Source organism: Schistocerca nitens, unplaced genomic scaffold, assembly GCF_023898315.1.
Source record: "Schistocerca nitens isolate TAMUIC-IGC-003100 unplaced genomic scaffold, iqSchNite1.1 HiC_scaffold_385, whole genome shotgun sequence".
NCBI classification, from domain to species: Eukaryota; Metazoa; Arthropoda; class Insecta; order Orthoptera; family Acrididae; genus Schistocerca; species Schistocerca nitens.
Genome location: NW_026045919.1, coordinates 186,176 through 209,483, shown reverse-complemented (window position 1 = coordinate 209,483; position 23,308 = coordinate 186,176). Strand labels below are relative to the sequence as shown.

Sequence of the window (23,308 nt, the reverse complement as noted above, 5' to 3'; positions counted from 1 at the left end):
AATTTTCCAGTTGCCCAGTGAGTGTCGACAGAACACGTAAATCCTCTGCTCCAACGTATGAGACGTAACGATTGCTGCAATTTGTTCTTGCGTCATGTGTCAGCATTCTTCGATAGTCTGTTACGAGCTTAGCACGATAAGTTTGTAGACAGCATCCAGGCGACGTTTTATTAGTTACAGCTCCATGCAGCGAGTGCACAACAGTAAAGGACATGAGTCAATGTGCAGTTGTGTATCGTGGAAGGTTTACAAACGTCTTGTGAGCCCGGATAGCTCAGTCGGTAGAGCATTAGGCTTTTAACCTAAGGGTCCAGGGTTCAAGTCCCTGTCCGGGCGGAAATTTTAATACTTTGGTAGTGATTCGTCTAGTAGAGGTGGAAACACTACGGAAAAGAATGCAACTACGCCGTTTCCTGACACCACAGTGCTTTAAACGGTAGCAGTTGCATGTGTCGGCAGAACTCGCGCTACCGGCAGTCGTGGCCGAGTGGTTAAGGCGTCTGACTCGAAATCAGATTCCCTCTGGGAGCGTAGGTTCGAGTCCTACCGGCTGCGTGCGATTTTGCGTAAAGAGCAGCAAATATTTTCACACACGTGAACGCGGATGCAAACCAATGACGCCACTCTCAACAAGACGAAAATTTAAGAATACTGAGTTTCGCAACGGCCGCTGCTTCCTGTGGCTACCGGTTCACCTCGCACTGACGCTGGGACTGCAGAAAGCCGTCGCAGGCCCACGAGTGCGCTCCCGTCATTTTCTCGCGCCGACGCCGAGTTTGTGAGTACACAGATGTGCTTGGAAGTGTTGGACAGAGCGAACATTCATTTCTTTTTAAGAATCGAAATTCAGTCATTCGAGTGCGGCAAAAGCAATGGTGCAGCGTTTCTTTTGTTAAGATCTCGCAGCTACTTGCAAGTATGTCCACCGCTTAAGACGACAGAAAAGCAGCGTCAGCGGTGCGTCAGTGGGAAGTCGGTGAAGTCGCCATTGGAGCCATAAGCCAGTAATTACGACATGTGAATCACTCGCACACCACGCAGCTGTACGGTAGCTCAGTCGGTAGAGCGTTAGGTTTTCAACCAAAGGGTGTTGGGTTGAAGCCCCTGTCTGGGCGAAAATTAATACACTTTCGTAACGGCTAATGTGCTGGCAATGGAAACACTAGAGAAAAGAGTGAGGCCACGCCGCTTTCTGCCATCGGATTGCTTCTAAAGATGTCACTTTCACTTGTCGGAAGTCGATATTGCCACAGGCAGTCGTGGCCGAGTGGTTAATGGCAGCTGATGGTCGCCGGCTTACCTTACAGAATCAAATAACCCATGAACTTACCTGCTACTATGAGACCTTATATGCTGTGGCTGATTCTGATCCGGTTGATAATGACGAGATTTTAACTGCTATCCCATCAGTTTTAACAGAGGACCATAATACGGAATTTTTAGCTCCTTTTACTGCAGACGAAATTTCAGCTTTTATTGCTTGTTCACCATCTCACAAATCTCCTGGTCCGGATGGCCTTCCTAAGGAGTTTTTTGTTCGCTTTTGGCCTATTATAGGGCCTGTTTTTACGGATATAGTAAATGAAATTTTGAATGGTGGCTCAATTCCAGCCGATTTCAAGAGAGGTACGGTTGTCCTGATACCGAAAGCTGCTGGTTTGAAGACAGCTAGTGACTTTCGTCCTTTAACCCTTTTAAATTTTGATTATAAGACGGCTGCTAGGGCTGTTAATGCACGTCTATCCCTCTTGCTTACACCTGTGATAACTCCTTGTCAAAGCTGCTTTCCGGGGCGCTCCATCTTGACGCCTCTGGCGGGGTATCGTGATATTGTGTCGATTGTCGCTGTCACCAATATTTCCTGTGCGCTTTTATTTGTTGATTTTAGTAAGGCTTTTGATCGTGTGTCCCATTCGTTTTTAGAGCTTCTGCTGCGCCGACTCGGTTTTAATGAAAAGGCGCTGCTGGTACTTAAGAATATGACGACTGGCATTTCTGCTAAGATTGACATTAATGGCCAGCTGACGAAGGTCATTGATATTAAACGTGGCGTCCCGCAAGGTAGCCCTTTATCCATGACCCTTTATGCTCTCTCCCTTCAACCACTCCTCACACGTCTCAACTCGACACTTCGTGGTCTTACGATCTCTGGGGTTACCCAGACAGCAACAGCTTATGCTGATGATTTGGTTGTTTTGCTTCGTTCCGCCGCAGAAGTGCCGCTGTTGAAAATGGAACTAGATAAATTTTCTGCAGCCTCAGGTTCTCGTATTAACCCCCGTAAAAGCAAACTCCTGAATTTGCGGGGCTTTGAACGTGTGGTTATTCCGTGGGTTATGGCTGTTGAACACCATACACATTTAGGTATCTATCTTGAACGGTGTCCTCTTCGTATGGCTGCAAAAAATTGGCAAGTGGCCATTTCCAAGCTTCAAGGTGTTTTATTCGAACACTCATGGCGTTCGATACCGCTACTGCAAAAAAAGCGTGTATTAGACACTTATGTTTTATGTAAAGTATATTACGTTGCTCAGTTGTTTCCGCTTCCCCGAATGCAGGGTGCAAAAATGGTCCAGCTTATTAACAGATATATTTGGCGGGGGCACATTTTTAAATTACGTTGTGATGTTTTTACGAAGCCGCGTCTTGAGGGCGGCTTGTCGTTCACCGATGTCCGTGTCAAGGCTGCTGCCCTTTATGTTAAGCGAACCCTCCATCTTTTATTTTCTGAGTCCCCGACTGTTACTTCGCGATTACTCCATGTCGTTCGTCCTGAGAGCTTGTCACCGCCTATTAACGTAGGGTCTCTAAATGCGAAGCTACGACATGTTCGGGACTTCTACATTGAGATTAGTTACCTGGATCTCCACTTACAACGTCGTCCTGTTTTTACTACGCGAACACTGCTTGCCAAATGGCACAGGTCGTTTTCTTCCAACCCGATTGTTTTGCAGTATCCCCGTTTTAATTGGCGTAACATATGGACGAATATTAGCTTACCCGTTCATTCAGCAACTGTTGCCTCCCTATGGTATAAGGTGGTTAATCAGCTGATTCCTACGAACGTACGACTTCATCGTATAGGTTTATGTGTCTCTCCGCTTTGTCAAACGTGTGGTTGTGTTGATACGCTCCCACACCGATTTACCTGCGCTGACCGTCTTCGCATGTGGTACTGGCTGCGCCGACAATTGGCGTTACTCACCAGGAGTTCGGAATCGGCATTTACAACTGATATCCTCTGCTGGCCGGACACGGTTTTTTATCCCCGGACAAAGAACAACACCATTATGTGGCTTCTTGGCCGTTACATTTTTGCAGTGGTTGATGGTGATGGTCTTTCCGATTTTATTTCGTTTATTGGTTACATGCTTCATGAGTACTGGACGCAAAAATCTTTCCCACATCTTAAGAGGGACTTTGCGAATATGCTTAGTATTGTTTTCGAAAAGCAGGGGATTGGTTAAGTTTCCACTTCTATTGATAATTACTGCGCCAGATGCATTAATGGCACCGGTATAGGGGCATACTGATCTCACTTCATGATACGGAAGACATTCTCGCTAGTTCTTAGTTCTTTTACCTTCCTGCCAAGCTTTTACCTGTTTGGATAGACGACGCATCATGACCCCCGTGTCCACATATAAGTATCATAAGACTCTGAACCAAGGACAATTACTACGTCTTGGTGCGACTGTGCTTCAGTGCAGGGAGGAGGAGACGTCATGGCCAGGCCTCGGGATTCGACCCCTGCCCAACACGCCTCCACCGAGCTGCAAGGAGACAAAAAAAAAGATAAAAAAAAAGTGGTTAAGGCGTTAAAAAAAATGGATAAGGCAAAAAAAAAAATGGATAAGGCATCGGTCTCCTAAACCGGGGATTGTGGGTTCGAGTATAAAAAAAAAAAAAAAAAAAAAAAAAAGTGGTTAAGGCGTCTGACTTGAAATCAGATTCCCTCTGGGAGCGTAGGTTCGAGTCCTGCCGACTGCGAAAATTTTCTCGCTCTCAGAAGAAGGACGTTCAGCTGCATCCTAGCGGTTGCGTCTCCACTAAACACGTGGATCGCCAGCAATGTGCAGGGTGCAGCGCTACAGTCGCGCCCAGAAGCCACAGCTCATCTCCTCGTCTCACAGCCGTCCACCAGGTGTCAGTGCAAGTGTCACCTCTCTGGGCAGTGCAGATGTGTCCATTTTAGCTTGCAGACGATGACGTGTAGCAATTTATGAGCTAGCGCAAGTCAAATGTTTTACCGTGTGTATCTGCTAGATGCTGCCTCTCACACGCTGGAGAGGCTCACTGCTTCTTGTGTCTCGTTCTTTGCACACGAGTTGCACGTGGCATCGATATAGCACAGGTTTTCTAGCGTCAGCGAAGTCAATATTACATGAATCGAGTCGAAGTGTTTGCTTGTTACGATGATGGAAGCAGAAGAAATGTGTGTGGTACTTCACTGCATCTGCTGCTCGCCTTTCAGCGTCCCTGTGTCTTATCAGATGAAGATGACTGTGAAATTGGCGACGGGGCAGAGGTCAACGAAGACGTGCAAAACAGAGACGTTCAACGTCAGCCGAAATAGCTCAGTTGGGAGAGCGTTAGACTGAAGATCTAAAGGTCCCTGGTTCGATCCCGGGTTTCGGCATGCATTCGTTTCGAAGCTGACGCCAATGGAATTGCTCTGAGTTTGTGATAATGTAACTACCGCCGAGAACAAAAATGACTCCCTCCTGTAGCTGTTCTGGTTGTCCAGTGCATGCCATAAGAGGAACACAGTAGGCAAATGCCTGGGAAGCAAGAAAATAAAAAAAAAGTCCTACCTATTGCGTTCCCTTTTTTGTGTCAGGACGTGAAGAACGTCTCCAACGGAACCGTGAAATGAGCGAAAACGTGGGAAACATTGCATTCGAAATGCTTGTGAATTTTCCAGTTGCCCAGTGAGTGTCGACAGAACACGTAAATCCTCTGCTCCAACGTATGAGACGTAACGATTGCTGCAATTTGTTCTTGCGTCATGTGTCAGCATTCTTCGATAGTCTGTTACGAGCTTAGCACGATAAGTTTGTAGACAGCATCCAGGCGACGTTTTATTAGTTACAGCTCCATGCAGCGAGTGCACAACAGTAAAGGACATGAGTCAATGTGCAGTTGTGTATCGTGGAAGGTTTACAAACGTCTTGTGAGCCCGGATAGCTCAGTCGGTAGAGCATTAGGCTTTTAACCTAAGGGTCCAGGGTTCAAGTCCCTGTCCGGGCGGAAATTTTAATACTTTGGTAGTGATTCGTCTAGTAGAGGTGGAAACACTACGGAAAAGAATGCAACTACGCCGTTTCCTGACACCACAGTGCTTTAAACGGTAGCAGTTGCATGTGTCGGCAGAACTCGCGCTACCGGCAGTCGTGGCCGAGTGGTTAAGGCGTCTGACTCGAAATCAGATTCCCTCTGGGAGCGTAGGTTCGAGTCCTACCGGCTGCGTGCGATTTTGCGTAAAGAGCAGCAAATATTTTCACACACGTGAACGCGGATGCAAACCAATGACGCCACTCTCAACAAGACGAAAATTTAAGAATACTGAGTTTCGCAACGGCCGCTGCTTCCTGTGGCTACCGGTTCACCTCGCACTGACGCTGGGACTGCAGAAAGCCGTCGCAGGCCCACGAGTGCGCTCCCGTCATTTTCTCGCGCCGACGCCGAGTTTGTGAGTACACAGATGTGCTTGGAAGTGTTGGACAGAGCGAACATTCATTTCTTTTTAAGAATCGAAATTCAGTCATTCGAGTGCGGCAAAAGCAATGGTGCAGCGTTTCTTTTGTTAAGATCTCGCAGCTACTTGCAAGTATGTCCACCGCTTAAGACGACAGAAAAGCAGCGTCAGCGGTGCGTCAGTGGGAAGTCGGTGAAGTCGCCATTGGAGCCATAAGCCAGTAATTACGACATGTGAATCACTCGCACACCACGCAGCTGTACGGTAGCTCAGTCGGTAGAGCGTTAGGTTTTCAACCAAAGGGTGTTGGGTTGAAGCCCCTGTCTGGGCGAAAATTAATACACTTTCGTAACGGCTAATGTGCTGGCAATGGAAACACTAGAGAAAAGAGTGAGGCCACGCCGCTTTCTGCCATCGGATTGCTTCTAAAGATGTCACTTTCACTTGTCGGAAGTCGATATTGCCACAGGCAGTCGTGGCCGAGTGGTTAATGGCAGCTGATGGTCGCCGGCTTACCTTACAGAATCAAATAACCCATGAACTTACCTGCTACTATGAGACCTTATATGCTGTGGCTGATTCTGATCCGGTTGATAATGACGAGATTTTAACTGCTATCCCATCAGTTTTAACAGAGGACCATAATACGGAATTTTTAGCTCCTTTTACTGCAGACGAAATTTCAGCTTTTATTGCTTGTTCACCATCTCACAAATCTCCTGGTCCGGATGGCCTTCCTAAGGAGTTTTTTGTTCGCTTTTGGCCTATTATAGGGCCTGTTTTTACGGATATAGTAAATGAAATTTTGAATGGTGGCTCAATTCCAGCCGATTTCAAGAGAGGTACGGTTGTCCTGATACCGAAAGCTGCTGGTTTGAAGACAGCTAGTGACTTTCGTCCTTTAACCCTTTTAAATTTTGATTATAAGACGGCTGCTAGGGCTGTTAATGCACGTCTATCCCTCTTGCTTACACCTGTGATAACTCCTTGTCAAAGCTGCTTTCCGGGGCGCTCCATCTTGACGCCTCTGGCGGGGTATCGTGATATTGTGTCGATTGTCGCTGTCACCAATATTTCCTGTGCGCTTTTATTTGTTGATTTTAGTAAGGCTTTTGATCGTGTGTCCCATTCGTTTTTAGAGCTTCTGCTGCGCCGACTCGGTTTTAATGAAAAGGCGCTGCTGGTACTTAAGAATATGACGACTGGCATTTCTGCTAAGATTGACATTAATGGCCAGCTGACGAAGGTCATTGATATTAAACGTGGCGTCCCGCAAGGTAGCCCTTTATCCATGACCCTTTATGCTCTCTCCCTTCAACCACTCCTCACACGTCTCAACTCGACACTTCGTGGTCTTACGATCTCTGGGGTTACCCAGACAGCAACAGCTTATGCTGATGATTTGGTTGTTTTGCTTCGTTCCGCCGCAGAAGTGCCGCTGTTGAAAATGGAACTAGATAAATTTTCTGCAGCCTCAGGTTCTCGTATTAACCCCCGTAAAAGCAAACTCCTGAATTTGCGGGGCTTTGAACGTGTGGTTATTCCGTGGGTTATGGCTGTTGAACACCATACACATTTAGGTATCTATCTTGAACGGTGTCCTCTTCGTATGGCTGCAAAAAATTGGCAAGTGGCCATTTCCAAGCTTCAAGGTGTTTTATTCGAACACTCATGGCGTTCGATACCGCTACTGCAAAAAAAGCGTGTATTAGACACTTATGTTTTATGTAAAGTATATTACGTTGCTCAGTTGTTTCCGCTTCCCCGAATGCAGGGTGCAAAAATGGTCCAGCTTATTAACAGATATATTTGGCGGGGGCACATTTTTAAATTACGTTGTGATGTTTTTACGAAGCCGCGTCTTGAGGGCGGCTTGTCGTTCACCGATGTCCGTGTCAAGGCTGCTGCCCTTTATGTTAAGCGAACCCTCCATCTTTTATTTTCTGAGTCCCCGACTGTTACTTCGCGATTACTCCATGTCGTTCGTCCTGAGAGCTTGTCACCGCCTATTAACGTAGGGTCTCTAAATGCGAAGCTACGACATGTTCGGGACTTCTACATTGAGATTAGTTACCTGGATCTCCACTTACAACGTCGTCCTGTTTTTACTACGCGAACACTGCTTGCCAAATGGCACAGGTCGTTTTCTTCCAACCCGATTGTTTTGCAGTATCCCCGTTTTAATTGGCGTAACATATGGACGAATATTAGCTTACCCGTTCATTCAGCAACTGTTGCCTCCCTATGGTATAAGGTGGTTAATCAGCTGATTCCTACGAACGTACGACTTCATCGTATAGGTTTATGTGTCTCTCCGCTTTGTCAAACGTGTGGTTGTGTTGATACGCTCCCACACCGATTTACCTGCGCTGACCGTCTTCGCATGTGGTACTGGCTGCGCCGACAATTGGCGTTACTCACCAGGAGTTCGGAATCGGCATTTACAACTGATATCCTCTGCTGGCCGGACACGGTTTTTTATCCCCGGACAAAGAACAACACCATTATGTGGCTTCTTGGCCGTTACATTTTTGCAGTGGTTGATGGTGATGGTCTTTCCGATTTTATTTCGTTTATTGGTTACATGCTTCATGAGTACTGGACGCAAAAATCTTTCCCACATCTTAAGAGGGACTTTGCGAATATGCTTAGTATTGTTTTCGAAAAGCAGGGGATTGGTTAAGTTTCCACTTCTATTGATAATTACTGCGCCAGATGCATTAATGGCACCGGTATAGGGGCATACTGATCTCGCTTCATGATACGGAAGACATTCTCGCTAGTTCTTAGTTCTTTTACCTTCCTGCCAAGCTTTTACCTGTTTGGATAGACGACGCATCATGACCCCCGTGTCCACATATAAGTATCATAAGACTCTGAACCAAGGACAATTACTACGTCTTGGTGCGACTGTGCTTCAGTGCAGGGAGGAGGAGACGTCATGGCCAGGCCTCGGGATTCGACCCCTGCCCAACACGCCTCCACCGAGCTGCAAGGAGACAAAAAAAAAGATAAAAAAAAAGTGGTTAAGGCGTTAAAAAAAAATGGATAAGGCAAAAAAAAAAAAATGGATAAGGCATCGGTCTCCTAAACCGGGGATTGTGGGTTCGAGTATAAAAAAAAAAAAAAAAAAAAAAAAAGTGGTTAAGGCGTCTGACTTGAAATCAGATTCCCTCTGGGAGCGTAGGTTCGAGTCCTGCCGACTGCGAAAATTTTCTCGCTCTCAGAAGAAGGACGTTCAGCTGCATCCTAGCGGTTGCGTCTCCACTAAACACGTGGATCGCCAGCAATGTGCAGGGTGCAGCGCTACAGTCGCGCCCAGAAGCCACAGCTCATCTCCTCGTCTCACAGCCGTCCACCAGGTGTCAGTGCAAGTGTCACCTCTCTGGGCAGTGCAGATGTGTCCATTTTAGCTTGCAGACGATGACGTGTAGCAATTTATGAGCTAGCGCAAGTCAAATGTTTTACCGTGTGTATCTGCTAGATGCTGCCTCTCACACGCTGGAGAGGCTCACTGCTTCTTGTGTCTCGTTCTTTGCACACGAGTTGCACGTGGCATCGATATAGCACAGGTTTTCTAGCGTCAGCGAAGTCAATATTACATGAATCGAGTCGAAGTGTTTGCTTGTTACGATGATGGAAGCAGAAGAAATGTGTGTGGTACTTCACTGCATCTGCTGCTCGCCTTTCAGCGTCCCTGTGTCTTATCAGATGAAGATGACTGTGAAATTGGCGACGGGGCAGAGGTCAACGAAGACGTGCAAAACAGAGACGTTCAACGTCAGCCGAAATAGCTCAGTTGGGAGAGCGTTAGACTGAAGATCTAAAGGTCCCTGGTTCGATCCCGGGTTTCGGCATGCATTCGTTTTGAAGCTGACGCCAATGGAATTGCTCTGAGTTTGTGATAATGTAACTACCGCCGAGAACAAAAATGACTCCCTCCTGTAGCTGTTCTGGTTGTCCAGTGCATGCCATAAGAGGAACACAGTAGGCAAATGCCTGGGAAGCAAGAAAATAAAAAAAAAGTCCTACCTATTGCGTTCCCTTTTTTGTGTCAGGACGTGAAGAACGTCTCCAACGGAACCGTGAAATGAGCGAAAACGTGGGAAACATTGCATTCGAAATGCTTGTGAATTTTCCAGTTGCCCAGTGAGTGTCGACAGAACACGTAAATCCTCTGCTCCAACGTATGAGACGTAACGATTGCTGCAATTTGTTCTTGCGTCATGTGTCAGCATTCTTCGATAGTCTGTTACGAGCTTAGCACGATAAGTTTGTAGACAGCATCCAGGCGACGTTTTATTAGTTACAGCTCCATGCAGCGAGTGCACAACAGTAAAGGACATGAGTCAATGTGCAGTTGTGTATCGTGGAAGGTTTACAAACGTCTTGTGAGCCCGGATAGCTCAGTCGGTAGAGCATTAGGCTTTTAACCTAAGGGTCCAGGGTTCAAGTCCCTGTCCGGGCGGAAATTTTAATACTTTGGTAGTAATTCGTCTAGTAGAGGTGGAAACACTACGGAAAAGAATGCAACTACGCCGTTTCCTGACACCACAGTGCTTTAAACGGTAGCAGTTGCATGTGTCGGCAGAACTCGCGCTACCGGCAGTCGTGGCCGAGTGGTTAAGGCGTCTGACTCGAAATCAGATTCCCTCTGGGAGCGTAGGTTCGAGTCCTACCGGCTGCGTGCGATTTTGCGTAAAGAGCAGCAAATATTTTCACACACGTGAACGCGGATGCAAACCAATGACGCCACTCTCAACAAGACGAAAATTTAAGAATACTGAGTTTCGCAACGGCCGCTGCTTCCTGTGGCTACCGGTTCACCTCGCACTGACGCTGGGACTGCAGAAAGCCGTCGCAGGCCCACGAGTGCGCTCCCGTCATTTTCTCGCGCCGACGCCGAGTTTGTGAGTACACAGATGTGCTTGGAAGTGTTGGACAGAGCGAACATTCATTTCTTTTTAAGAATCGAAATTCAGTCATTCGAGTGCGGCAAAAGCAATGGTGCAGCGTTTCTTTTGTTAAGATCTCGCAGCTACTTGCAAGTATGTCCACCGCTTAAGACGACAGAAAAGCAGCGTCAGCGGTGCGTCAGTGGGAAGTCGGTGAAGTCGCCATTGGAGCCATAAGCCAGTAATTACGACATGTGAATCACTCGCACACCACGCAGCTGTACGGTAGCTCAGTCGGTAGAGCGTTAGGTTTTCAACCAAAGGGTGTTGGGTTGAAGCCCCTGTCTGGGCGAAAATTAATACACTTTCGTAACGGCTAATGTGCTGGCAATGGAAACACTAGAGAAAAGAGTGAGGCCACGCCGCTTTCTGCCATCGGATTGCTTCTAAAGATGTCACTTTCACTTGTCGGAAGTCGATATTGCCACAGGCAGTCGTGGCCGAGTGGTTAATGGCAGCTGATGGTCGCCGGCTTACCTTACAGAATCAAATAACCCATGAACTTACCTGCTACTATGAGACCTTATATGCTGTGGCTGATTCTGATCCGGTTGATAATGACGAGATTTTAACTGCTATCCCATCAGTTTTAACAGAGGACCATAATACGGAATTTTTAGCTCCTTTTACTGCAGACGAAATTTCAGCTTTTATTGCTTGTTCACCATCTCACAAATCTCCTGGTCCGGATGGCCTTCCTAAGGAGTTTTTTGTTCGCTTTTGGCCTATTATAGGGCCTGTTTTTACGGATATAGTAAATGAAATTTTGAATGGTGGCTCAATTCCAGCCGATTTCAAGAGAGGTACGGTTGTCCTGATACCGAAAGCTGCTGGTTTGAAGACAGCTAGTGACTTTCGTCCTTTAACCCTTTTAAATTTTGATTATAAGACGGCTGCTAGGGCTGTTAATGCACGTCTATCCCTCTTGCTTACACCTGTGATAACTCCTTGTCAAAGCTGCTTTCCGGGGCGCTCCATCTTGACGCCTCTGGCGGGGTATCGTGATATTGTGTCGATTGTCGCTGTCACCAATATTTCCTGTGCGCTTTTATTTGTTGATTTTAGTAAGGCTTTTGATCGTGTGTCCCATTCGTTTTTAGAGCTTCTGCTGCGCCGACTCGGTTTTAATGAAAAGGCGCTGCTGGTACTTAAGAATATGACGACTGGCATTTCTGCTAAGATTGACATTAATGGCCAGCTGACGAAGGTCATTGATATTAAACGTGGCGTCCCGCAAGGTAGCCCTTTATCCATGACCCTTTATGCTCTCTCCCTTCAACCACTCCTCACACGTCTCAACTCGACACTTCGTGGTCTTACGATCTCTGGGGTTACCCAGACAGCAACAGCTTATGCTGATGATTTGGTTGTTTTGCTTCGTTCCGCCGCAGAAGTGCCGCTGTTGAAAATGGAACTAGATAAATTTTCTGCAGCCTCAGGTTCTCGTATTAACCCCCGTAAAAGCAAACTCCTGAATTTGCGGGGCTTTGAACGTGTGGTTATTCCGTGGGTTATGGCTGTTGAACACCATACACATTTAGGTATCTATCTTGAACGGTGTCCTCTTCGTATGGCTGCAAAAAATTGGCAAGTGGCCATTTCCAAGCTTCAAGGTGTTTTATTCGAACACTCATGGCGTTCGATACCGCTACTGCAAAAAAAGCGTGTATTAGACACTTATGTTTTATGTAAAGTATATTACGTTGCTCAGTTGTTTCCGCTTCCCCGAATGCAGGGTGCAAAAATGGTCCAGCTTATTAACAGATATATTTGGCGGGGGCACATTTTTAAATTACGTTGTGATGTTTTTACGAAGCCGCGTCTTGAGGGCGGCTTGTCGTTCACCGATGTCCGTGTCAAGGCTGCTGCCCTTTATGTTAAGCGAACCCTCCATCTTTTATTTTCTGAGTCCCCGACTGTTACTTCGCGATTACTCCATGTCGTTCGTCCTGAGAGCTTGTCACCGCCTATTAACGTAGGGTCTCTAAATGCGAAGCTACGACATGTTCGGGACTTCTACATTGAGATTAGTTACCTGGATCTCCACTTACAACGTCGTCCTGTTTTTACTACGCGAACACTGCTTGCCAAATGGCACAGGTCGTTTTCTTCCACCCCCATTGTTTTGCAGTATCCCCATTTTAATTGGCGTAACATATGGACGAATATTAGCTTACCCGTTCATTCAGCAACTGTTGCCTCCCTATGGTATAAGGTGGTTAATCAGCTGATTCCTACGAACGTACGACTTCATCGTATAGGTTTATGTGTCTCTCCGCTTTGTCAAACGTGTGGTTGTGTTGATACGCTCCCACACCGATTTACCTGCGCTGACCGTCTTCGCATGTGGTACTGGCTGCGCCGACAATTGGCGTTACTCACCAGGAGTTCGGAATCGGCATTTACAACTGATATCCTCTGCTGGCCGGACACGGTTTTTTATCCCCGGACAAAGAACAACACCATTATGTGGCTTCTTGGCCGTTACATTTTTGCAGTGGTTGATGGTGATGGTCTTTCCGATTTTATTTCGTTTATTGGTTACATGCTTCATGAGTACTGGACGCAAAAATCTTTCCCACATCTTAAGAGGGACTTTGCGAATATGCTTAGTATTGTTTTCGAAAAGCAGGGGATTGGTTAAGTTTCCACTTCTATTGATAATTACTGCGCCAGATGCATTAATGGCACCGGTATAGGGGCATACTGATCTCACTTCATGATACGGAAGACATTCTCGCTAGTTCTTAGTTCTTTTACCTTCCTGCCAAGCTTTTACCTGTTTGGATAGACGACGCATCATGACCCCCGTGTCCACATATAAGTATCATAAGACTCTGAACCAAGGACAATTACTACGTCTTGGTGCGACTGTGCTTCAGTGCAGGGAGGAGGAGACGTCATGGCCAGGCCTCGGGATTCGACCCCTGCCCAACACGCCTCCACCGAGCTGCAAGGAGACAAAAAAAAAGATAAAAAAAAAGTGGTTAAGGCGTTAAAAAAAAATGGATAAGGCAAAAAAAAAAAATGGATAAGGCATCGGTCTCCTAAACCGGGGATTGTGGGTTCGAGTATAAAAAAAAAAAAAAAAAAAAAAAAGTGGTTAAGGCGTCTGACTTGAAATCAGATTCCCTCTGGGAGCGTAGGTTCGAGTCCTGCCGACTGCGAAAATTTTCTCGCTCTCAGAAGAAGGACGTTCAGCTGCATCCTAGCGGTTGCGTCTCCACTAAACACGTGGATCGCCAGCAATGTGCAGGGTGCAGCGCTACAGTCGCGCCCAGAAGCCACAGCTCATCTCCTCGTCTCACAGCCGTCCACCAGGTGTCAGTGCAAGTGTCACCTCTCTGGGCAGTGCAGATGTGTCCATTTTAGCTTGCAGACGATGACGTGTAGCAATTTATGAGCTAGCGCAAGTCAAATGTTTTACCGTGTGTATCTGCTAGATGCTGCCTCTCACACGCTGGAGAGGCTCACTGCTTCTTGTGTCTCGTTCTTTGCACACGAGTTGCACGTGGCATCGATATAGCACAGGTTTTCTAGCGTCAGCGAAGTCAATATTACATGAATCGAGTCGAAGTGTTTGCTTGTTACGATGATGGAAGCAGAAGAAATGTGTGTGGTACTTCACTGCATCTGCTGCTCGCCTTTCAGCGTCCCTGTGTCTTATCAGATGAAGATGACTGTGAAATTGGCGACGGGGCAGAGGTCAACGAAGACGTGCAAAACAGAGACGTTCAACGTCAGCCGAAATAGCTCAGTTGGGAGAGCGTTAGACTGAAGATCTAAAGGTCCCTGGTTCGATCCCGGGTTTCGGCATGCATTCGTTTTGAAGCTGACGCCAATGGAATTGCTCTGAGTTTGTGATAATGTAACTACCGCCGAGAACAAAAATGACTCCCTCCTGTAGCTGTTCTGGTTGTCCAGTGCATGCCATAAGAGGAACACAGTAGGCAAATGCCTGGGAAGCAAGAAAATAAAAAAAAAGTCCTACCTATTGCGTTCCCTTTTTTGTGTCAGGACGTGAAGAACGTCTCCAACGGAACCGTGAAATGAGCGAAAACGTGGGAAACATTGCATTCGAAATGCTTGTGAATTTTCCAGTTGCCCAGTGAGTGTCGACAGAACACGTAAATCCTCTGCTCCAACGTATGAGACGTAACGATTGCTGCAATTTGTTCTTGCGTCATGTGTCAGCATTCTTCGATAGTCTGTTACGAGCTTAGCACGATAAGTTTGTAGACAGCATCCAGGCGACGTTTTATTAGTTACAGCTCCATGCAGCGAGTGCACAACAGTAAAGGACATGAGTCAATGTGCAGTTGTGTATCGTGGAAGGTTTACAAACGTCTTGTGAGCCCGGATAGCTCAGTCGGTAGAGCATTAGGCTTTTAACCTAAGGGTCCAGGGTTCAAGTCCCTGTCCGGGCGGAAATTTTAATACTTTGGTAGTGATTCGTCTAGTAGAGGTGGAAACACTACGGAAAAGAATGCAACTACGCCGTTTCCTGACACCACAGTGCTTTAAACGGTAGCAGTTGCATGTGTCGGCAGAACTCGCGCTACCGGCAGTCGTGGCCGAGTGGTTAAGGCGTCTGACTCGAAATCAGATTCCCTCTGGGAGCGTAGGTTCGAGTCCTACCGGCTGCGTGCGATTTTGCGTAAAGAGCAGCAAATATTTTCACACACGTGAACGCGGATGCAAACCAATGACGCCACTCTCAACAAGACGAAAATTTAAGAATACTGAGTTTCGCAACGGCCGCTGCTTCCTGTGGCTACCGGTTCACCTCGCACTGACGCTGGGACTGCAGAAAGCCGTCGCAGGCCCACGAGTGCGCTCCCGTCATTTTCTCGCGCCGACGCCGAGTTTGTGAGTACACAGATGTGCTTGGAAGTGTTGGACAGAGCGAACATTCATTTCTTTTTAAGAATCGAAATTCAGTCATTCGAGTGCGGCAAAAGCAATGGTGCAGCGTTTCTTTTGTTAAGATCTCGCAGCTACTTGCAAGTATGTCCACCGCTTAAGACGACAGAAAAGCAGCGTCAGCGGTGCGTCAGTGGGAAGTCGGTGAAGTCGCCATTGGAGCCATAAGCCAGTAATTACGACATGTGAATCACTCGCACACCACGCAGCTGTACGGTAGCTCAGTCGGTAGAGCGTTAGGTTTTCAACCAAAGGGTGTTGGGTTGAAGCCCCTGTCTGGGCGAAAATTAATACACTTTCGTAACGGCTAATGTGCTGGCAATGGAAACACTAGAGAAAAGAGTGAGGCCACGCCGCTTTCTGCCATCGGATTGCTTCTAAAGATGTCACTTTCACTTGTCGGAAGTCGATATTGCCACAGGCAGTCGTGGCCGAGTGGTTAATGGCAGCTGATGGTCGCCGGCTTACCTTACAGAATCAAATAACCCATGAACTTACCTGCTACTATGAGACCTTATATGCTGTGGCTGATTCTGATCCGGTTGATAATGACGAGATTTTAACTGCTATCCCATCAGTTTTAACAGAGGACCATAATACGGAATTTTTAGCTCCTTTTACTGCAGACGAAATTTCAGCTTTTATTGCTTGTTCACCATCTCACAAATCTCCTGGTCCGGATGGCCTTCCTAAGGAGTTTTTTGTTCGCTTTTGGCCTATTATAGGGCCTGTTTTTACGGATATAGTAAATGAAATTTTGAATGGTGGCTCAATTCCAGCCGATTTCAAGAGAGGTACGGTTGTCCTGATACCGAAAGCTGCTGGTTTGAAGACAGCTAGTGACTTTCGTCCTTTAACCCTTTTAAATTTTGATTATAAGACGGCTGCTAGGGCTGTTAATGCACGTCTATCCCTCTTGCTTACACCTGTGATAACTCCTTGTCAAAGCTGCTTTCCGGGGCGCTCCATCTTGACGCCTCTGGCGGGGTATCGTGATATTGTGTCGATTGTCGCTGTCACCAATATTTCCTGTGCGCTTTTATTTGTTGATTTTAGTAAGGCTTTTGATCGTGTGTCCCATTCGTTTTTAGAGCTTCTGCTGCGCCGACTCGGTTTTAATGAAAAGGCGCTGCTGGTACTTAAGAATATGACGACTGGCATTTCTGCTAAGATTGACATTAATGGCCAGCTGACGAAGGTCATTGATATTAAACGTGGCGTCCCGCAAGGTAGCCCTTTATCCATGACCCTTTATGCTCTCTCCCTTCAACCACTCCTCACACGTCTCAACTCGACACTTCGTGGTCTTACGATCTCTGGGGTTACCCAGACAGCAACAGCTTATGCTGATGATTTGGTTGTTTTGCTTCGTTCCGCCGCAGAAGTGCCGCTGTTGAAAATGGAACTAGATAAATTTTCTGCAGCCTCAGGTTCTCGTATTAACCCCCGTAAAAGCAAACTCCTGAATTTGCGGGGCTTTGAACGTGTGGTTATTCCGTGGGTTATGGCTGTTGAACACCATACACATTTAGGTATCTATCTTGAACGGTGTCCTCTTCGTATGGCTGCAAAAAATTGGCAAGTGGCCATTTCCAAGCTTCAAGGTGTTTTATTCGAACACTCATGGCGTTCGATACCGCTACTGCAAAAAAAGCGTGTATTAGACACTTATGTTTTATGTAAAGTATATTACGTTGCTCAGTTGTTTCCGCTTCCCCGAATGCAGGGTGCAAAAATGGTCCAGCTTATTAACAGATATATTTGGCGGGGGCACATTTTTAAATTACGTTGTGATGTTTTTACGAAGCCGCGTCTTGAGGGCGGCTTGTCGTTCACCGATGTCCGTGTCAAGGCTGCTGCCCTTTATGTTAAGCGAACCCTCCATCTTTTATTTTCTGAGTCCCCGACTGTTACTTCGCGATTACTCCATGTCGTTCGTCCTGAGAGCTTGTCACCGCCTATTAACGTAGGGTCTCTAAATGCGAAGCTACGACATGTTCGGGACTTCTACATTGAGATTAGTTACCTGGATCTCCACTTACAACGTCGTCCTGTTTTTACTACGCGAACACTGCTTGCCAAATGGCACAGGTCGTTTTCTTCCACCCCCATTGTTTTGCAGTATCCCCATTTTAATTGGCGTAACATATGGACGAATATTAGCTTACCCGTTCATTCAGCAACTGTTGCCTCCCTATGGTATAAGGTGGTTAATCAGCTGATTCCTACGAACGTACGACTTCATCGTATAGGTTTATGTGTCTCTCCGCTTTGTCAAACGTGTGGTTGTGTTGATACGCTCCCACACCGATTTACCTGCGCTGACCGTCTTCGCATGTGGTACTGGCTGCGCCGACAATTGGCGTTACTCACCAGGAGTTCGGAATCGGCATTTACAACTGATATCCTCTGCTGGCCGGACACGGTTTTTTATCCCCGGACAAAGAACAACACCATTATGTGGCTTCTTGGCCGTTACATTTTTGCAGTGGTTGATGGTGATGGTCTTTCCGATTTTATTTCGTTTATTGGTTACATGCTTCATGAGTACTGGACGCAAAAATCTTTCCCACATCTTAAGAGGGACTTTGCGAATATGCTTAGTATTGTTTTCGAAAAGCAGGGGATTGGTTAAGTTTCCACTTCTATTGATAATTACTGCGCCAGATGCATTAATGGCACCGGTATAGGGGCATACTGATCTCACTTCATGATACGGAAGACATTCTCGCTAGTTCTTAGTTCTTTTACCTTCCTGCCAAGCTTTTACCTGTTTGGATAGACGACGCATCATGACCCCCGTGTCCACATATAAGTATCATAAGACTCTGAACCAAGGACAATTACTACGTCTTGGTGCGACTGTGCTTCAGTGCAGGGAGGAGGAGACGTCATGGCCAGGCCTCGGGATTCGACCCCTGCCCAACACGCCTCCACCGAGCTGCAAGGAGACAAAAAAAAAGATAAAAAAAAAGTGGTTAAGGCGTTAAAAAAAAATGGATAAGGCAAAAAAAAAAAATGGATAAGGCATCGGTCTCCTAAACCGGGGATTGTGGGTTCGAGTATAAAAAAAAAAAAAAAAAAAAAAAAGTGGTTAAGGCGTCTGACTTGAAATCAGATTCCCTCTGGGAGCGTAGGTTCGAGTCCTGCCGACTGCGAAAATTTTCTCGCTCTCAGAAGAAGGACGTTCAGCTGCATCCTAGCGGTTGCGTCTCCACTAAACACGTGGATCGCCAGCAATGTGCAGGGTGCAGCGCTACAGTCGCGCCCAGAAGCCACAGCTCATCTCCTCGTCTCACAGCCGTCCACCAGGTGTCAGTGCAAGTGTCACCTCTCTGGGCAGTGCAGATGTGTCCATTTTAGCTTGCAGACGATGACGTGTAGCAATTTATGAGCTAGCGCAAGTCAAATGTTTTACCGTGTGTATCTGCTAGATGCTGCCTCTCACACGCTGGAGAGGCTCACTGCTTCTTGTGTCTCGTTCTTTGCACACGAGTTGCACGTGGCATCGATATAGCACAGGTTTTCTAGCGTCAGCGAAGTCAATATTACATGAATCGAGTCGAAGTGTTTGCTTGTTACGATGATGGAAGCAGAAGAAATGTGTGTGGTACTTCACTGCATCTGCTGCTCGCCTTTCAGCGTCCCTGTGTCTTATCAGATGAAGATGACTGTGAAATTGGCGACGGGGCAGAGGTCAACGAAGACGTGCAAAACAGAGACGTTCAACGTCAGCCGAAATAGCTCAGTTGGGAGAGCGTTAGACTGAAGATCTAAAGGTCCCTGGTTCGATCCCGGGTTTCGGCATGCATTCGTTTTGAAGCTGACGCCAATGGAATTGCTCTGAGTTTGTGATAATGTAACTACCGCCGAGAACAAAAATGACTCCCTCCTGTAGCTGTTCTGGTTGTCCAGTGCATGCCATAAGAGGAACACAGTAGGCAAATGCCTGGGAAGCAAGAAAATAAAAAAAAAGTCCTACCTATTGCGTTCCCTTTTTTGTGTCAGGACGTGAAGAACGTCTCCAACGGAACCGTGAAATGAGCGAAAACGTGGGAAACATTGCATTCGAAATGCTTGTGAATTTTCCAGTTGCCCAGTGAGTGTCGACAGAACACGTAAATCCTCTGCTCCAACGTATGAGACGTAACGATTGCTGCAATTTGTTCTTGCGTCATGTGTCAGCATTCTTCGATAGTCTGTTACGAGCTTAGCACGATAAGTTTGTAGACAGCATCCAGGCGACGTTTTATTAGTTACAGCTCCATGCAGCGAGTGCACAACAGTAAAGGACATGAGTCAATGTGCAGTTGTGTATCGTGGAAGGTTTACAAACGTCTTGTGAGCCCGGATAGCTCAGTCGGTAGAGCATTAGGCTTTTAACCTAAGGGTCCAGGGTTCAAGTCCCTGTCCGGGCGGAAATTTTAATACTTTGGTAGTGATTCGTCTAGTAGAGGTGGAAACACTACGGAAAAGAATGCAACTACGCCGTTTCCTGACACCACAGTGCTTTAAACGGTAGCAGTTGCATGTGTCGGCAGAACTCGCGCTACCGGCAGTCGTGGCCGAGTGGTTAAGGCGTCTGACTCGAAATCAGATTCCCTCTGGGAGCGTAGGTTCGAGTCCTACCGGCTGCGTGCGATTTTGCGTAAAGAGCAGCAAATATTTTCACACACGTGAACGCGGATGCAAACCAATGACGCCACTCTCAACAAGACGAAAATTTAAGAATACTGAGTTTCGCAACGGCCGCTGCTTCCTGTGGCTACCGGTTCACCTCGCACTGACGCTGGGACTGCAGAAAGCCGTCGCAGGCCCACGAGTGCGCTCCCGTCATTTTCTCGCGCCGACGCCGAGTTTGTGAGTACACAGATGTGCTTGGAAGTGTTGGACAGAGCGAACATTCATTTCTTTTTAAGAATCGAAATTCAGTCATTCGAGTGCGGCAAAAGCAATGGTGCAGCGTTTCTTTTGTTAAGATCTCGCAGCTACTTGCAAGTATGTCCACCGCTTAAGACGACAGAAAAGCAGCGTCAGCGGTGCGTCAGTGGGAAGTCGGTGAAGTCGCCATTGGAGCCATAAGCCAGTAATTACGACATGTGAATCACTCGCACACCACGCAGCTGTACGGTAGCTCAGTCGGTAGAGCGTTAGGTTTTCAACCAAAGGGTGTTGGGTTGAAGCCCCTGTCTGGGCGAAAATTAATACACTTTCGTAACGGCTAATGTGCTGGCAATGGAAACACTAGAGAAAAGAGTGAGGCCACGCCGCTTTCTGCCATCGGATTGCTTCTAAAGATGTCACTTTCACTTGTCGGAAGTCGATATTGCCACAGGCAGTCGTGGCCGAGTGGTTAATGGCAGCTGATGGTCGCCGGCTTACCTTACAGAATCAAATAACCCATGAACTTACCTGCTACTATGAGACCTTATATGCTGTGGCTGATTCTGATCCGGTTGATAATGACGAGATTTTAACTGCTATCCCATCAGTTTTAACAGAGGACCATAATACGGAATTTTTAGCTCCTTTTACTGCAGACGAAATTTCAGCTTTTATTGCTTGTTCACCATCTCACAAATCTCCTGGTCCGGATGGCCTTCCTAAGGAGTTTTTTGTTCGCTTTTGGCCTATTATAGGGCCTGTTTTTACGGATATAGTAAATGAAATTTTGAATGGTGGCTCAATTCCAGCCGATTTCAAGAGAGGTACGGTTGTCCTGATACCGAAAGCTGCTGGTTTGAAGACAGCTAGTGACTTTCGTCCTTTAACCCTTTTAAATTTTGATTATAAGACGGCTGCTAGGGCTGTTAATGCACGTCTATCCCTCTTGCTTACACCTGTGATAACTCCTTGTCAAAGCTGCTTTCCGGGGCGCTCCATCTTGACGCCTCTGGCGGGGTATCGTGATATTGTGTCGATTGTCGCTGTCACCAATATTTCCTGTGCGCTTTTATTTGTTGATTTTAGTAAGGCTTTTGATCGTGTGTCCCATTCGTTTTTAGAGCTTCTGCTGCGCCGACTCGGTTTTAATGAAAAGGCGCTGCTGGTACTTAAGAATATGACGACTGGCATTTCTGCTAAGATTGACATTAATGGCCAGCTGACGAAGGTCATTGATATTAAACGTGGCGTCCCGCAAGGTAGCCCTTTATCCATGACCCTTTATGCTCTCTCCCTTCAACCACTCCTCACACGTCTCAACTCGACACTTCGTGGTCTTACGATCTCTGGGGTTACCCAGACAGCAACAGCTTATGCTGATGATTTGGTTGTTTTGCTTCGTTCCGCCGCAGAAGTGCCGCTGTTGAAAATGGAACTAGATAAATTTTCTGCAGCCTCAGGTTCTCGTATTAACCCCCGTAAAAGCAAACTCCTGAATTTGCGGGGCTTTGAACGTGTGGTTATTCCGTGGGTTATGGCTGTTGAACACCATACACATTTAGGTATCTATCTTGAACGGTGTCCTCTTCGTATGGCTGCAAAAAATTGGCAAGTGGCCATTTCCAAGCTTCAAGGTGTTTTATTCGAACACTCATGGCGTTCGATACCGCTACTGCAAAAAAAGCGTGTATTAGACACTTATGTTTTATGTAAAGTATATTACGTTGCTCAGTTGTTTCCGCTTCCCCGAATGCAGGGTGCAAAAATGGTCCAGCTTATTAACAGATATATTTGGCGGGGGCACATTTTTAAATTACGTTGTGATGTTTTTACGAAGCCGCGTCTTGAGGGCGGCTTGTCGTTCACCGATGTCCGTGTCAAGGCTGCTGCCCTTTATGTTAAGCGAACCCTCCATCTTTTATTTTCTGAGTCCCCGACTGTTACTTCGCGATTACTCCATGTCGTTCGTCCTGAGAGCTTGTCACCGCCTATTAACGTAGGGTCTCTAAATGCGAAGCTACGACATGTTCGGGACTTCTACATTGAGATTAGTTACCTGGATCTCCACTTACAACGTCGTCCTGTTTTTACTACGCGAACACTGCTTGCCAAATGGCACAGGTCGTTTTCTTCCAACCCGATTGTTTTGCAGTATCCCCGTTTTAATTGGCGTAACATATGGACGAATATTAGCTTACCCGTTCATTCAGCAACTGTTGCCTCCCTATGGTATAAGGTGGTTAATCAGCTGATTCCTACGAACGTACGACTTCATCGTATAGGTTTATGTGTCTCTCCGCTTTGTCAAACGTGTGGTTGTGTTGATACGCTCCCACACCGATTTACCTGCGCTGACCGTCTTCGCATGTGGTACTGGCTGCGCCGACAATTGGCGTTACTCACCAGGAGTTCGGAATCGGCATTTACAACTGATATCCTCTGCTGGCCGGACACGGTTTTTTATCCCCGGACAAAGAACAACACCATTATGTGGCTTCTTGGCCGTTACATTTTTGCAGTGGTTGATGGTGATGGTCTTTCCGATTTTATTTCGTTTATTGGTTACATGCTTCATGAGTACTGGACGCAAAAATCTTTCCCACATCTTAAGAGGGACTTTGCGAATATGCTTAGTATTGTTTTCGAAAAGCAGGGGATTGGTTAAGTTTCCACTTCTATTGATAATTACTGCGCCAGATGCATTAATGGCACCGGTATAGGGGCATACTGATCTCACTTCATGATACGGAAGACATTCTCGCTAGTTCTTAGTTCTTTTACCTTCCTGCCAAGCTTTTACCTGTTTGGATAGACGACGCATCATGACCCCCGTGTCCACATATAAGTA

General features: G+C 46.7%; 14 non-coding genes across 14 annotated transcripts; all 14 read left to right on the top strand.

Annotated features, from left to right (window-relative positions):
* Positions 1-263: 263 nt before the first annotated feature.
* Positions 264-336, top strand: Trnak-uuu (transfer RNA lysine (anticodon UUU)). The gene has a single exon. It is a non-coding gene; the product is annotated as a tRNA-Lys (tRNA).
* A 137-nt stretch (positions 337-473) lies between these two features.
* On the top strand, positions 474-555 carry Trnas-cga (transfer RNA serine (anticodon CGA)). The gene has a single exon. It is a non-coding gene; the product is annotated as a tRNA-Ser (tRNA).
* Positions 556-4,566: 4,011 nt separating this feature from the next.
* On the top strand, positions 4,567-4,639 carry Trnaf-gaa (transfer RNA phenylalanine (anticodon GAA)). Its single transcript has one exon. It is a non-coding gene; the product is annotated as a tRNA-Phe (tRNA).
* A 538-nt stretch (positions 4,640-5,177) lies between these two features.
* Positions 5,178-5,250, top strand: Trnak-uuu (transfer RNA lysine (anticodon UUU)). The gene has a single exon. It is a non-coding gene; the product is annotated as a tRNA-Lys (tRNA).
* A 137-nt stretch (positions 5,251-5,387) lies between these two features.
* On the top strand, positions 5,388-5,469 carry Trnas-cga (transfer RNA serine (anticodon CGA)). Its single transcript has one exon. It is a non-coding gene; the product is annotated as a tRNA-Ser (tRNA).
* Positions 5,470-9,482: 4,013 nt separating this feature from the next.
* On the top strand, positions 9,483-9,555 carry Trnaf-gaa (transfer RNA phenylalanine (anticodon GAA)). Its single transcript has one exon. It is a non-coding gene; the product is annotated as a tRNA-Phe (tRNA).
* Positions 9,556-10,093: 538 nt separating this feature from the next.
* On the top strand, positions 10,094-10,166 carry Trnak-uuu (transfer RNA lysine (anticodon UUU)). Its single transcript has one exon. It is a non-coding gene; the product is annotated as a tRNA-Lys (tRNA).
* Positions 10,167-10,303: 137 nt separating this feature from the next.
* On the top strand, positions 10,304-10,385 carry Trnas-cga (transfer RNA serine (anticodon CGA)). Its single transcript has one exon. It is a non-coding gene; the product is annotated as a tRNA-Ser (tRNA).
* Positions 10,386-14,396: 4,011 nt separating this feature from the next.
* Positions 14,397-14,469, top strand: Trnaf-gaa (transfer RNA phenylalanine (anticodon GAA)). Its single transcript has one exon. It is a non-coding gene; the product is annotated as a tRNA-Phe (tRNA).
* A 538-nt stretch (positions 14,470-15,007) lies between these two features.
* Trnak-uuu (transfer RNA lysine (anticodon UUU)) lies at positions 15,008-15,080 on the top strand. The gene has a single exon. It is a non-coding gene; the product is annotated as a tRNA-Lys (tRNA).
* Positions 15,081-15,217: 137 nt separating this feature from the next.
* Trnas-cga (transfer RNA serine (anticodon CGA)) lies at positions 15,218-15,299 on the top strand. Its single transcript has one exon. It is a non-coding gene; the product is annotated as a tRNA-Ser (tRNA).
* A 4,011-nt stretch (positions 15,300-19,310) lies between these two features.
* Positions 19,311-19,383, top strand: Trnaf-gaa (transfer RNA phenylalanine (anticodon GAA)). Its single transcript has one exon. It is a non-coding gene; the product is annotated as a tRNA-Phe (tRNA).
* Positions 19,384-19,921: 538 nt separating this feature from the next.
* On the top strand, positions 19,922-19,994 carry Trnak-uuu (transfer RNA lysine (anticodon UUU)). The gene has a single exon. It is a non-coding gene; the product is annotated as a tRNA-Lys (tRNA).
* Positions 19,995-20,131: 137 nt separating this feature from the next.
* Trnas-cga (transfer RNA serine (anticodon CGA)) lies at positions 20,132-20,213 on the top strand. The gene has a single exon. It is a non-coding gene; the product is annotated as a tRNA-Ser (tRNA).
* The last annotated feature ends 3,095 nt before the right edge of the window (positions 20,214-23,308 follow it).